At 35.5% G+C, this 15473-nt stretch overlaps 1 long non-coding RNA gene and 1 pseudogene across 1 annotated transcript; one reads left to right on the forward strand and one right to left on the reverse strand.

Moving 5' to 3' along the window:
- Positions 1-246: 246 nt before the first annotated feature.
- LOC118045432 (protein SIEVE ELEMENT OCCLUSION B-like) lies at positions 247-11915 on the forward strand (annotated as a pseudogene).
- A 439-nt stretch (positions 11916-12354) lies between these two features.
- On the reverse strand, positions 12355-14362 carry LOC140956055 (uncharacterized). The gene is made up of 3 exons (XR_012171071.1): positions 14113-14362; positions 13310-13380; positions 12355-12721 (listed from the first exon to the last, which is right to left on the reverse strand). It is a non-coding gene; the product is annotated as an uncharacterized lncRNA (long non-coding RNA).
- Between the last annotated feature and the right edge of the window lie 1111 nt (positions 14363-15473).

Here is a 15473-nt window from a genome sequence, read left to right on the forward strand (position 1 = left end):
CTATCGAAAGCGATTAACAGCAAAAACAAAAACAAGAAACACAAACAAATTAAGACTAAAAACAAGTTGATCTACACAGAAAAGCTACGAGAGCAGAGGAGAGCGGCGTTAGGGATTCTTGTGCTTCTTCTAGTGCTCGTGCTAGGGGTTTTATTTATACAGCGTGGATTTGATTTCCTTTCGTGACATGACAAGAATGCCCCTCGAGCCAAGGCCCAGAATGATAATTAATGGAATCCAGCACGGATGGGCTTCACTCTAACTGGTACTCCCGGGGCACGTGGGTTCGAGTTGGGTTGGGTTGGGTTGTGGAGGTTAAGAGTTAAGACTTTCCCTGTATTCTGAATTCACCAAAAAACTAAAGATAAAGGGGGATTTTATTTTTGTTTTTATAATTTATATTTTTAAAAAAAATTAATTTTTATTTTTTAATATTAAATTTATTTGGGATTGAATTTTATAATTATTTTAATTTATTTTTTTATAAAGTTATCTTAATTTCATTATTTTAAATTGTAAATTTGACGAATTGATTAGAATTTTTTTTTATCTAATTAATTTTTTTTTTCAATTTCATAAATAAAAAACAAACAAGAGAATGAGGTTTTACTGTATGTCTCCTTGCAAATATTATTCACTATAATAATGCTTTTTTTCTTCCTTGGATTTCAAAAAAAAAACCTATGATTGTCGTTCTATCCACAACATTGCATCTGATACGATTTTCTTTGAGTTCATTTACAGCTAGGTGTATCTGAAATGAAGGGCAAGGTAGTTTTACTTTTGGTATCCAAGGCAGAGCTCCTTCCACGAGAGGGATTGCTTCTGCTGCTTGATAGAACATATGATCATCCTTACCGCAAGAAGTTAGAGGGTGGGCCATAATCGGAAGAGGGAATACGGCAGACATTGTAAAACTTTCAGCTAGTGAAGCAATAAAATGGTTGGATAGGTTTCCAGAATGGGAAGAAAATGTGGCAAAGTTAGGATTCGTGTCAGCACTTAGAGCTGCCATTGATCCACCACCTCCTCCTCCTCCTCTAGGGCCTTGAAATCATTCGAAAGTTGTTCCTTATGCAGAAGGGCTAACAGAAGAAATTGTATTGTGTGAGTAGTGTAAGCATCCCATGAAGAAGAACGTTGTTTATGAGTGAAATATCGATATGTACTGAGCAAACAAACATCAAGCTATTTTTTTTATTATCGCTGTTAAACAGAATCCTTGACAATTCATTATGATCATCTAATTACAGATTGATGCAACTTAGTTTTACAGTCCACTTGATCATGTTCTTAGTAAACAATACAGTAACTATATCCTTGCTTGTTCTGCTAATTCTCGGCGATCTGTATAAAGATAAAGAGCATAAAAATAAGGCAGAAAAGGCGGCCTTCTACAAAGTGCAGCTTTTGATCCTTTGGATATAGACCCGTTGATAAAATTAGCAGAAAGACGACAGTAAGGAAACAAACTAGAATCTCCCATCACAAATAAAATAAAGCCAAACTTGTTACACTACCATAAATTCGCTTAATAACAATGGAATCACCGACGAAATATTTCTGTCGGTAATTTGAGGTCGAAATTACCGACGAAACTTTTTTCGTCTGTAATTCAGTCGCTGATATGGAGGTTTTGACGGGTAATTTTTTTCCGACAGAATCACCGACGGGTTCAAGACGACGACAGACCTGTACAGTGACGTGACCGGTTCACCGTCAAAAATACCGATGGAATCAAGGATAAATTTGAAATCGCAGATCCGTATGTGTGACGTGACCGGTTCACTGTTAAAAATACCGATGGGATCACCGAGGGATTTGAAATGGCAGATCCGTATGGTGACGTGTCGATTTTTCCATCAGAATAGCCGACAGACGTATTTCGTCAGTGAGGCCGTCGGAAAACGTTAATATATGCCCTCTTTGCCGACCCTCTCCTCCCCTATTTCTCCTTCTTCCTAATCCTAACTCTCCCCATCTGCAAACAACTAGCCCCCCCTCCCCCCCCTAAACAAAAATCTCCCTCATATGAGCACAAAAAGTTATATTTCTCGAAGTTTTGTGGTCACCGCATCCGTGTTCTGATTTACCGACGGATTTTATCAATTTTTGTAAGTTATTTTATCTTTTTAAATTTTAACATTTAAATGTCAATTTTATTTTTTTTTAGTATATGTATTTTGTTAGTAGATGTACATGTTTTATTGTTATTTCTCAAATAAACTTGTAGTATATGAATGTATAATTTTATACCTGTTATGGTTTGTTTTAGATTTTGTAAGATTGTATTTGTTTGTAAATTGTTAAAACTTTGTGGAATTACCGAATTACATGTTCTGTTTTTGAAATAATTAATAGCTTGCTTAATGGGTCCGTTTTAAGTTTTATCGATGGTATTGTAGAGTGATAATTTTAGTAAATTTATATATATTAATTTGTATGAACGTTGATAAATGATAATGAATATTTAATATTTATGGGAAGTTATGATTGGTTTGTTGGATAATCTTGAGGTAAACCAATATTTTTGCAAGTTTATTTATCTAACTTAGGTAATTAATACATGATGTCATCATAATCTTATAGAGGTTCAATATAAGTCATGGATGATCGTTCATGGATGTATCGAGATTCACCTCAAGGATTGCGGAGGATGGATTATTGTAACGGGGTTCAGGGTTTTATTAATTTCGCAACATCTATTTCCAGAAATTTTACTAGAGGCGGTATTAGGTGTCCATGCAGGAAATGTCAAAATAAAAAGTATTTGCATCTAAATGTTGTAATGATACATCTTCTACACAAAGGGTTTATGGAGAATTACCAGTGTTGGTATACACATGGAGAAGTAATTGTTAGTAAAAAGAGAATGGAAGAAACGGTGGTTGGGTCAACTTCTAATGCTAGCAACGTGCATGAAGCGGCAAATGACAACACTAATCCTTACAGAAATATGGTTATGGATGCAATGAGAATGAATGAAGGTAATGTCAGTCAATGTCCAATCGTAGAAGAAGAACCTAATACAGATGTAGCTAGGTTTTTTGATTTGTTGAAAGATTCTGACGAACCATTATTGGATGGTTGCACAAACCACAGTAAATTATCGGTCGTAGCACAGGTGTTCACCATCAAGTCAGAGCACGGGTTGAGTGAGGCCCGGTATGACAAAATTATTGATTGGGCAAGAAGCATTTTACCTAAAGGGAACAGGCCGAAAGAGAACTTCTATGCTGCGAAGTCCATAATAACACCCCTCGGTTTAGGATACCAGAAAATTGACATGTGCCCTAACTTCTGCATGTTATACTACCTTGAAAATGCTGAGATGACCGAGTGCATGACATGCGGGCATTCCCGTTACAAACTCAGAACTGGTAGGGGAAAGACTCTAGTGGCATATAAAAAACTTAGATACTTCCCGATCACACCTAGACTGTAGAGGTTATTCATGTCACCAAGGAGTCCTGAGCTCATGACATGGCACCAAGCACATGATGCGGTTAATGGCGTGATGGTGCATCCTTCTGACGGCGAAGCATGGAAACGCTTTAACAATGTGCATCCTCACTTTTCAGCTGAATCAAGGAATGTGCGTCTTGGGTTGTGTTCATACGGATTCAACCCATTTGGGTCATTTGCTGCTCCCTATTCTTGTTAGCCGATCATACTCACAGTTTATAACTTGCCACCGGGAATGTGTATGAGGCCTGAGTTCATATTTTTATCTGCTGTCATACCCGATCCAAGCAGCCTTGGGCGGAATATAGATGTTTGTCTTCGAAGGTTGATTGATGAGTTGACGCAGTTATGGTCCTTCGGAGCTCTGACTTATGATATATCGAGGAAACAAAATTTCTTTATGAGGGCAGCTTTGAGTGAACAATCAATAATTTTCCAGCTTATGGAATGCTTTTTGGTTGGAGCACGCATGAGAAACTTGCATATCCATACTGCATGGAAAACAATAAGGCATTCACGCTAGCAAACGGAGGTAAAGCTTCTTTTTTTTATTGTCATCGTCGTTTCTTGCCACTTAATCATAGGTACAGAAAGAACAAAAAAGATTTCTTTGTTGGCAGAGTTGAAAAAGATGTTGCATCCCCGTGTCTTTCTGGTGAAGAATTGCATGATGTTATATCAGAGTACGGTGACATTGTGTTTGGCCTTCAATCAGGTAAGCGAAAGTTTTCTGGTTTTGGTTTGACCCATAATTGGGTAAAGCGAAGTATCTTTCAGGAGCTTCCTTATTGGAAGACCAATCTGCTCCGCCATAACCTTGATGTCATGCACATCGAAAAGAACGTGTTTGAGAATATTTTCAACACCGTCATGAATGTGAAGGGGAAAACAAAAGACAACATCAAGGCTAGATTGGATATAGCTTTGTATTGTAACTGTAAAAATATAGAGTTGGTTTATGATGAGTCAAGGGTCGCAAAACCAAGGGCAAGCTTCGTGTTAGAGAAAAACGCACAACTACTAATCTACAAATGGCTTAAGAGCTTGTATTTTTCGGATGGACATGCATCGAACATATCAAGCTGGTTAATATAGAGGACTGCAGATTATATGGAATGAAGAGTCATGAGTGCCACGTGTTTATGCAAACACTTATCCCATTAGCTTTTCGTGATTTGTTGCCAAAGGGAATATGGGATGCACTGACGGAGATCAGTCATTTCTTTAGAGATATATGCTTCAGCAAGTTGAATTTTCAGCACATTGAGAGGCTTCAAACGAATGTTATCAAGACATTATGCAAACTTGAGATGATATTCCCTCCATCATTTTTTGACTCAATGAAGCATCTCCCTATACATCTACCGTTCGAGGCAAAAGCTGGAGGACCGGTCCAGTATAGATGGATGTACCCATTCGAACAAATATTACAGTTGCAATGTAATTCATATATAAAAGTATTTTCTATGTTTTTCTCAATTGAAAATACTTTATTAATTCAATGCAAGTACTTATTTAATCTCAAGAAAAAGGTTAAGAACAAGGCGCATGTTGAGGCATCGATATGTGAGGCCTATATTATTGAGGAGATCTCAACATTTATCTTATACTATTTCGAACCTCATCTGAGAACGAGAATCAATCGCGTTCCACGGCATGATGATGGTGGTGAAGTGCCTTCTAGTGGGAACTTGTCAATATTCTCCAATACTAAACGACCCACACCTAAAAATGCCGTAAGAGGAAGATATTTATCGGAAATAGAGTTCAAACAAGCACACAACTACGTTCTATTTAATTGTGATGAGCTGAGACCTTTTATTCAATAAGTTTATATGTGTAATACTAATTAATTAAACTTTGTCAGTAATATACTGTTAATTATATATTGTAATATCATACACTCATTATCACTTGTAGGCAACATCGACAATATTTGTTCTCCAATAACTCACAGCTGACCGAATCCCAAATCTTTCAATTACAAGATGAACAATTTGTCACGTGGTTCAGAACACATGTAAGCACTATCACAAACTCATTCTAACTTGCAAAATTATTGTACGTATGCATGGCATTACGAGATTCTCGTTCATTTATTGTTTATTGATGTACATTACATACAAAGTTTATCAAATGGGAAGGAGTGTGCCTAAGTCATTGTCTTCACTGAGCTTTGGGCCTGAAAGAAAAGTTAAGTGCTACAACAGGTATTTTGTCAATGGATATGTTTTTCATACTGAAGAATACCAGCAAGGAAGAAAGACATACAACAACGGTGTTTGTGTTAAGGGATCCACTAGTAGTGAGTTAGAAGTTGACTACTACGGTAGATTAGAAGAGGTCGTCGAATTGCAATATCATGGCGAGCAGAATAGAGTGTTTTTATTCAAATGTTATTGGTATGACATGACCGACAAAGGAATCAGAGTTGATCCGCATTATGGTTAGGTCAAAATCAATTCAGAAGCTAGACTCTGCAACATAAACGATGTCTTTGTTTTCGCAAAGCAATGTCAACAAGCTTATTACACATACACCCCTTCATTTAGAAAGGATCGATCAAGAGTGGATTGGTTGTTCGTTTTAAAAACAAAACCCCGGGGTCGTGTCGAGGTTGTTCATGATGAGAATGAAGACACAAGTGTGCGAGATGAAGTCTTTCAAGTTAGTGAGTTGGTTAAACCATGTCGAGTTGCTCCTTCGATTGAATTGGAAGAAAATTCAAATTTTCATGTTTTCAATGATAGTCTTGTTGATATTGACGCAAAGGAGTTGAATGTTGTTTTGAGCTCTAGCGGACAAGAAAATGTCGATGAAGAAGATGATATCCATATTGAAGATTGCGATGAAGGTGATGACTATTCAATTTATGATGAAGAAGAATTAAATTCTGACAAACTATCAAAACGAAGCCCTATGTATTTCATGTAATTTAGATTATGGATGATATATTTTGTAAAACAAAATATTTATTATTTAAGCACTGTTGTTATTGTTTTATGTGATGGACAGTTTATCATTTCAGTTTTTGGAGGAAGGTAAAATAGGCAATACAAATACAACTTGTCCTGTAAAATGCAACATTCACCAATGTCAATACCGACAGACTCACATCCGTTGGCATCTCACAGAGAGTTTGAAAATAATTACATAAAATGCCACAATCATCGACACCAATACCGACGGACTCATGTCTGTCGGCATCTCACAGAGAGTTCGAAAATAATTACATGAAATGCCACAATAACCATCACAAATACCGACGGATACACGTCTATCGGCATCTCACAGAGAGTTCGAAAATAATTACTCGAAATGCCACAATCACCAACACCAATACCGACGTACTCATGTATGTCGACATCTCACAGAGAGTTCAAAAATAATTACATAAAATGCCACACTTATTGACGACAATACCGACTGATATGAGTCCGTCGGTAAGTTGTCGGTATGTTAATATTACCGATGGAATGTGCGAATTCCAAAGGGATGTGCATTAAATGCATCTCGGATCGCGTCATATTGCCGACAGATTTACCGACGAACCACGAAAAATCTGGAGGGTAATTAAAAATGTTGGAGCGAAATTCAACAATTACCGATGGAATAAATTAAAATAATAATAATTTTTTATTTTCATCGGTGAATCCATCGGTAAAACTGCAGTATAAGTTCCCTGGACCGCCCCTTCAGTTCATTTTTTCTTCTCCTCCGTTTTTCACCAAAAATTTCCTCTCAATTCTTCAAGACTTTCACCTAGAATCTCTAGCAAGATTTCTCGTGAATCTTCATCAGATTAAAAGGTATGTGTTTTCTTCTATTTCATTTTATTTTAATGGTTTTTTTAGCTATTTTTATCAATTTGTTTTATGTTTTTTGTTTTGGTGTATTTTTGTAATGTAGATAATCTTTTGAATTCAACACCTTATTAAGGTATGCATATTTCATTCCTAAAGTCTATAGTTTTTTTTTAATTTATTGAATATTTTTTATTGTTGTATTGGCATAATTATTAATAGTTAATTTGTTGACTATTTGTTGTTAATGTTGAATTTACCTTAGAATTAGTAATTGAATATGTTGAAATAATTAGTAATTTTACTCTATTATTGTATGATTTGTGTTTAGTTTTTCCATTTATTTTGATTGTTAGTCTAGAGTTTTTTTTTTTGAATTTATTGTTTTGTTGTATTGGCATAATTATTGAATAATGTTTTGAATTGTAATTGTTAATGTTGAATTTACCTTAGTATTAGTAATTAAATATTTTGGAATAATTATTAATTTTACTCTATTATTGCATGATTTATGCTTAATTTTTTCCATTTATTTTAATTGTTAGTCTAGAGTTTTTTTTAATTTATTGAATATATTTTATTGTTGTATTGGAATAATTATTGAATAATTTGTTTAATTGTAATTCTTAATGTTGAATTTACCTTAGGATTAGTAATTGAACATGTTGGAATAATTAGTATAGATTGGGTCAATTGATTGTGGCTATTGTTAATATTTGCAAGTTTGTGGATTTGCGTAGTATCCAGTATAGGGGAGGTGCTGTCGAATTTTTTTTTAACATTTGAATTTAATTATATAATTATTTGTGTGAATTTAGGTAGATGCGTAGAATGAAAACAATAGCTGGTCGTTCACATAAGGTCATAGCTAGATCGTCTAGAAGCGATGATGATATTTCCTTAGGTGTCTCTCAAGAAGAGGCACCTACACCACCTGCACCGTCAGCCGATGCTGCGTCTTCCAGCGCTACTTCAATGTAAGTACGAGGCACAGTGGAAGGACGACCTTTCAATGTAAGTTTGTTAACGTTTTAGTTTTTTTAAAAAAACTTATAACATAATTTATGAAGTAATCACTATTTCATTAATTTCATTTATTTTCAGGTTCACAAACATTGAGGTCGCCCGAGTAATATCATCGGCGTTTAAATCGTCGATGGAGATTCCATTGTTTCAATGGAGTCAGATATCCAGGCATCCTGAATGGATGCCTTAAATCAATGCATGGTTTGACAGATTTTGAGGTTCGTGTTAATTTATAATTTTCATCTTATTTCTAATAAATTATTAATATAATTGTAAATAAATTATTATTTTTATTTTAAATTAATTATTTATACACAGGACAAATTCTGCTAGGACAGTGAGCATAACACTGTTGTGAGGAGGGTGTGGGAAAATCACGCGACAACTAGGTAACATCGAAAACAAAACAAGATTTTTTTTAGACCAAAATTTATGTTTCGAAATGTAATTTTTGGTTGCGTGAAGTAAGTTGCGTGATTTTTTGTACGAAGCACAAAAAAGGGCAAAAAATAACAGCGAGGGATAAGGGGTTCTGACACGACCAAAAGATTGATGTCTTCTTCCAAGTGCAGGATTATTCAGCATTATTATTATGTTTCTGATCATCACTGGTGACTTCTATATTTTAGGGAGCTCATCAAGCACAACTTGATGAGTTGGAGGAGAAGGCTCTTCAAAATGGCTTTCATGAAACGATCGAGATGCTGTCTTACAATATCAACAAGATTTCCTGCGAGGTAAGTTCGGACAGAAAAAATTTGTGGGTTTCTAAGTTCATGATGTTTAAAGACACTTACGAATACGCTGCTTTTTTCCAACAGATGTCCTGCAAGTGTTCTGGAGGTGGAGATGCACATGCAACAACTTTGGCAATATTCAACTTGGTATCAAACTACTCGTGGGACGAAAAGGTGGTGCTAGCGTTAGCTGGATTTGCCGTGAACTATGGGGAGTTTTGGCTTGTCGCCCAGCTTTACCTTACAAACCCACTAGCTAAGGCGGTTGCACTTCTGAAGCAATTGCCGGATATAATTGAACGAGCTGACAATCTGAAGCCCAAGTTTGAGGCACTGACAAGCCTTATCCAGGCCATGATGGATGTGGCCAAATGCATAGTTGAGTTCAAGGAGATTCCGTCGCAATACATCACCCCTGACACTCCAGAAATGTTAACTGTCACCGCGCATATCCCCACTGCTGTTTACTGGACCATCAGAAGTATTGTGGCTTGCGCATCACAAATTATGGGCCTTATTGGCATGGGTCATGAGTATGTGTTTCCTTCTCCATGAGAAATTTGCTCCATTCCCAGCAAATATACATGTTGCTTCTCAATGACTTGCTTATATTAATCAGAAATATTCTGGCTAGAACGGTTTGCCCAAAGTAGAGTGAAAAAGGTGCTAAACTTTTCTTTTGCGTCTCACTATCTGCTCCACAGGTACATAGCATCCACAACAGAGGCTTGGGAGCTATCAAGCTTGACCCACAAGGTTAATAACATTCACAGCCATCTCATGAAGCAGCTCAGTCTTTCTTTTCAGCACATAGGTGAGTCCGAGCCCACTCAAACAAGCGCAATTCATATCAAACAGTATATTATAATATTCACCATTTAAAAAAATTATGTTTTGATGCAAAATACATGCTGGATGGAGATAACTAGTGATCTCCCTGTGACCCAGATGAGAAAAGACATATTGAAGCATTTCAAACACTTGTGAGCCTGTACGAGGCTGTCCACATTGACAACATGAAGATTCTAAAGGCTTTGATTTATGCCAAGGACGATCAACTACCACTCTTTGATGGTTCCACCAAGAAAAGGGTTCGGTTATTGTTCTGTTCTTTGAGTCCATTTTATTCAGATTGTATTGCTGTGACTTAATTCACTGGATGATAGAGACCAGAGAGATTGTTGAGTAAAAACCGCATGCGGTCTTGCTTGAAATCTTACCACATAATATCAATCATACTTCCTGACGAGAATATTTGTTAACGATCCTCCTAAAACAGAATTCCCACTGTTAATTACAGGCAAGCCTTGATGTGTTGAGAAGGAGGAGCGTGTTGCTGCTGATTTCGGACCTCGAAATCTCCCATGAAGAGTTTCAATGCTGCAACAAATGTACACTGAGGCGCGGGAGCAACCAGGAAGACCACAGAGCCAGTATGAGGTTGTATGGCTCCCAGTTGTGGACAGATCATCCCCGTGGAATGAAACAAAGCAAAAGCAGTTTGAGGATTTTCAGAGGATGATGCCATGGTACTCTGTCTATCACCCTTCATTGCTAGATGTTGCAGTCATCAGGTACATCAAAGAGGTGTGGCACTTCAACAAGAGGCCCTTGCTTGTGGTTTTGGATCCACAAGGGAGAGTAGTCAACCCCAATGCAATCCACATGATGTGGATTTGGGGAAGCCTGGCTTTCCCTTTCACCAGCATGAGGGAGGAAGCACTCTGGAAAGAAGAAACCTGGAAAATCGAGCTATTGGCAGATAACATTAATCCAATGATCGTGTCTTGGGTATAGCTTTCCTCTCTTGCATGCATATACAATAATCAAACTAAAATGCAGTCTTTATCTCAACATTCTATCGACATCATCTACTACTTGCAATTTCTCAGCAGAGGGATTCAAATTTCCCAACTTGAAACTAATTTGTAAACCCGACAACAACCCGACTGGTGCAGAGGAATTTCATACGCGCATTATTCATGGATTTAACACAATTAATTGTTATTGCAGATAGACCAAGGGAAGTACATATGCTTGTATGGTGGGGAGGACATTGAGTGGATCCGTAAATTCACCGTTACTGCAAAAGAAGTTGCGAGCAAGGCCGCTATAACGTTAGAAATGCTCTATGTAGGGAAGAGCAACCCCAGGGAGAAAGTTAGGAAAAACAACTCTACCATTACGACCGAGAAACTTAGCAATGTATTGCCAGACCTCACTTTGATCTGGTTCTTTTGGGTTAGGCTGGAGAGCATGTGGCATTCCAAGGTGCAACACAAGAGGACTGTAGAGACTGACGTCATCATGCAGGAGATAATGACAGTGCTCAGCTTCGATGGAAGTGATCAAGGGTGGGCTTTGATCAGCAGGGGACCTGCTGATATGGCCAAGGCAAACGGAGAAACCATACTGAAATCTTTAGTTGACTTTGAGATATGGAAGGACGGTGTACAGGAGAAGGGTTTTCTGCCTGCACTGATTGATTACCTCCATGAACTCCATAGCCCACTCCACTGCTACCGTCTGATACTGCCAGGGGCTACAGGGAGAAGTTCATCATCTATCGTTGCGATATTGAAGGACGGTGTACAAGAGAGGGTTCTTTGTGCTGAATGCGGCCGTCCCATGGAGAAGTTCATCATGTATCGTTGCTGTACCGATTGAGCTTTATTACCAGGAATACGGTATGCTATTTACGTTTTAAATCACTATCTATTTCAATAAAAACCAAGGCAGACACGGCCACCGTCGCTGCCGCTACTATCTGTGATGATGCACATCAGCTCTGGTGTGGAATATGTCGAGGCTTTTCTACTACTGCATGTTATTTGTATTTTAATATGTTGCTTATTGTTAATGAAAGGTGTTGTTTGCAGTACCATTTCTAGTTTCTACATGTCCATTTCCTTGGCAATGTTCACTCATCGGAAAACCTCCTAGAAATCAGAGCATATCTTAGGCCTCGATGACAAGGATTTGATTTAGAACATAACGCCTTAAAACTTTAGGGATTTGAATCAATACTCAAAAGTCAAACCCTTAATAACATCCAGTAATTAACTGATTCAGACTTCTTGTTGCGAGGGGCATTTTTAATCTCGTAGTCCCCATGAAAGTTCATGAAGACTTGAATTAATCTTTCGATCTTTGAACTCTCTGTCCCTGCTCCTTATTCGAATACATTGTTTATTTCGCAGAAGGAAGATTTGTTTACAGGCCGGCATCGATCAATTTCATCACCATAAAATTATAATAAACAGTAGAAAACAAGAGACAGGTAACACGGTGCTGGAAACAAAGCACCGTGCTGTTTAACTGTCACGACCCGAATCTCGGATCCGTGACCGGCAACGTAGGAGCGGTGTCGAAAGGACACCTCACCTACGCTAAGCCTCAGAACGGACATATCAAAAGAACAATTTGTTCAAAAATACGCAGCGGCTCATAATATTTAGAAATATTATATTATTCAAATACTGATGAAACTGAAAGATAGTTATTAAAACAAAAATAATAATTCATAATACTCATTAAATTGTCAAAATCCAAATTTAATTAAACCAAGGTAACAGTGGAACGTTTAAGACATCAAATCAAAACTGAAAGGAAAGCCTCGCGAACAAGCAAGGCATACCGACCAGAACTGAAGAAGCGGGAACACTCAACAAAGTCCCAGAAACTAAGAACCTGAAATAATATTAAAAATGAGAGGTGAGTTCAACCAACTCAGTGAAGGAATAACATTTAATATACATTTCAGATATTAATAATTTATAAGATGATTTATCTTAATATACATATACATATACTTACTAAACATATTATCATAACGTAACATATTATCATAACGTAGTGGATTACATGTCAGAGATCAGATGACACCCGAAGTTGACCAGATGACACCCGTAGGTGACCAGATGACACCCGTCGGACACCACTGTGGGATGATCAATCGCCACAGGCTGATGCCTCTCTCACCAGCTAGGTATACAGAATACTATGTGCACACAGGCTAACTATTCTTCGTTAGCATGGAGTTACTGACAAGTCCCATATCAATGCATAACAGATATTCACATAATCATCAAAGAAACATATATCATATCAAATAGAATTTACTTTGACAGATTGCGAGTGCAAATTTAAGAATAAATGAGTACTTGGAAAATAAAGCAACATATATAAATATTCAAGAAATTTACTACTTGTACTCATTGTATAATCAACATACATATATATTTATATTATATGCATATTAAAGATTATTCCACTCACCCGGAAAATACTGAACTAAAGGAATGTCAGACGAAAGACCCAAAAATCTGATTAAGGATCGTTAGGAGAACCTACAATAAATATATGAAATATACTCAAAAACAAATCAAAAAAAAAGATCCCAATGCATAAAATAAAATCGGGCTTAATCTCCCAAGTTTAGGGACTAAAACGACAATTTTCCAAAACAGGGACCAAAACGTAATTTTACCAAAATTTGAGGACCGAATTGTAAATATATAACCATACTGAAATTCTGATCATAATTAATCCTCAATTCTGTCCAGGATATATCATTATGCTCCAAGGACCATTCTGGAACTTTACCAAATTTTTAGGGTCAAATTATACTTTTTGTCAAATTGGAGGACCAAACTGAAAATATTAATTATACTGGAATTTTGTCCTTAAATCATCCTCAGTTCTGTTCAGAACCTCAATTTATGCCCCAGGGACCAATCTGTAAAATTTCCAAAGTTCGGGGACTAAACTGCAATTTCCGTAAATTGAGGGACCAAACTGAATTTTCATCATCTTCAACCTCAAACTCAGAATTTCAACAGATCACCTACTGTTATCCCCTGATTTCTAACACAATTTCACCATTTAAACAAAATCATAACTCAAAATCATTATCCTTCAATTCAATCTCTCAAAATCAACTAATTAATCAAATACCCACAATAATCAACTCCTAACCTTCAAATTAATTCATCAATTAACTCAAAATACAAACTTCAAAACTCTACAATTAATCAAAACCGAAATTCAACATATTATACACTTCAAACCATAAATCTTACCTTTTTACTTATTTCCTCTACTTCTCTTCTCCTTCCTTTCCTTCTCTCCTTTCTTTTCTTCTTCTTCCTCTTTCCCTCTCTCCCGTAGCTCTCTTTCTCTCAAAATCAGATCATTCTTGTTTTTTTTTTCTTCTTCTTATTTATATTTATCAACTATTGTTCAATTACCACACTAACCCTCAATCATTTATACCCTCTCTTTAAACCACCAAGGGCTTTATTGTATTTTCCAATCTTTTTAATACAAAACATCACATTAACAGTGGTAACAAGGGCGGAGGCAATGCAAAGGTTAGGGTGGGTTAGTTGAAGATTTTATCAAGATTTTTTTATTGGTTTTATATAAAAAAAATAATTTATAATTGAGTTATTTAAAATTTTTAAAAATTTAGGTATAGTCTATGTTTAAACTTAGTTTAAAATTTTAGAAATTTTAGAGAAATTTAAAAATTTAATAAAAAATCATAATTTGAACAGTTTTATATTATTACATATAATTTTCAATTTCACTATCAGATTGAGCTGAAATTTTATGAAGGATCTTAAAAATATATTGAATAAAATATGGTTAAAATTTTAGGATAAACAGAGTTTTGTAATGCTAACGCAAAAATAAAAAATCTTTTAAATAAAAGCAAAACGACTCATTAAAGATAAAAAAATTATTTACCATTAAAAAATAAAATAAATCAATTCTTCTTTCTTTTTATATGTTGCCGACTAGGTAGCAAAACAGGAAAAAAAAAAAAAGGTAAAAAAGAAAGAGAGAAAAGTAAGGGGAAAACATAAAAAAATTATATAAAAAATATTAAAAAATAAGAGAATATTTTTGTAAACTTATGAAGTCCAACTTATAAAATATTAAACTAAAAAAAAATCAAGTGAAGAAATGAGAAATTAAAAGAAAAAAAATTAATTATTTTATTTTTCAGTTGACATGAAATTGTTATTTTATCCCAGTTAAAAAATTATTACGGGGATTTTATTTTTATTAAGACTTTCCTGTATTCTGAATTCACCAAAAAACTAAAGATAAACGGGGATTTTATTTTTTGTTTTTATAATTTATATTTTTTAAAAAAATTAATTTTATTTTTTAATATTAAATTTATTTGGGATTGAATTTTATAATTTTTTAATTTATTTTTTATAAGGTTATCTTAGTTTCATGATTTAAATGGTAAATTTGACAAAATTGATTAGAATTTTTTTTTTATCTAATTAATTTTTTCTCAATTTCATAAATAAAAAACAACAAGAGAATGAGGTTTTACTGTATGTCTCCTTGCAAATATTATTCACTATAATAATGTTTTTTTTCTTCCTTGGATTTCAAAAAAAAAAACCTATGATTTTCGTTC

The sequence above is a fragment of the Populus alba genome, chromosome 10 (genome assembly GCF_005239225.2).
Source record: "Populus alba chromosome 10, ASM523922v2, whole genome shotgun sequence".
In the NCBI taxonomy this organism is placed as follows: Eukaryota; Viridiplantae; Streptophyta; class Magnoliopsida; order Malpighiales; family Salicaceae; genus Populus; species Populus alba.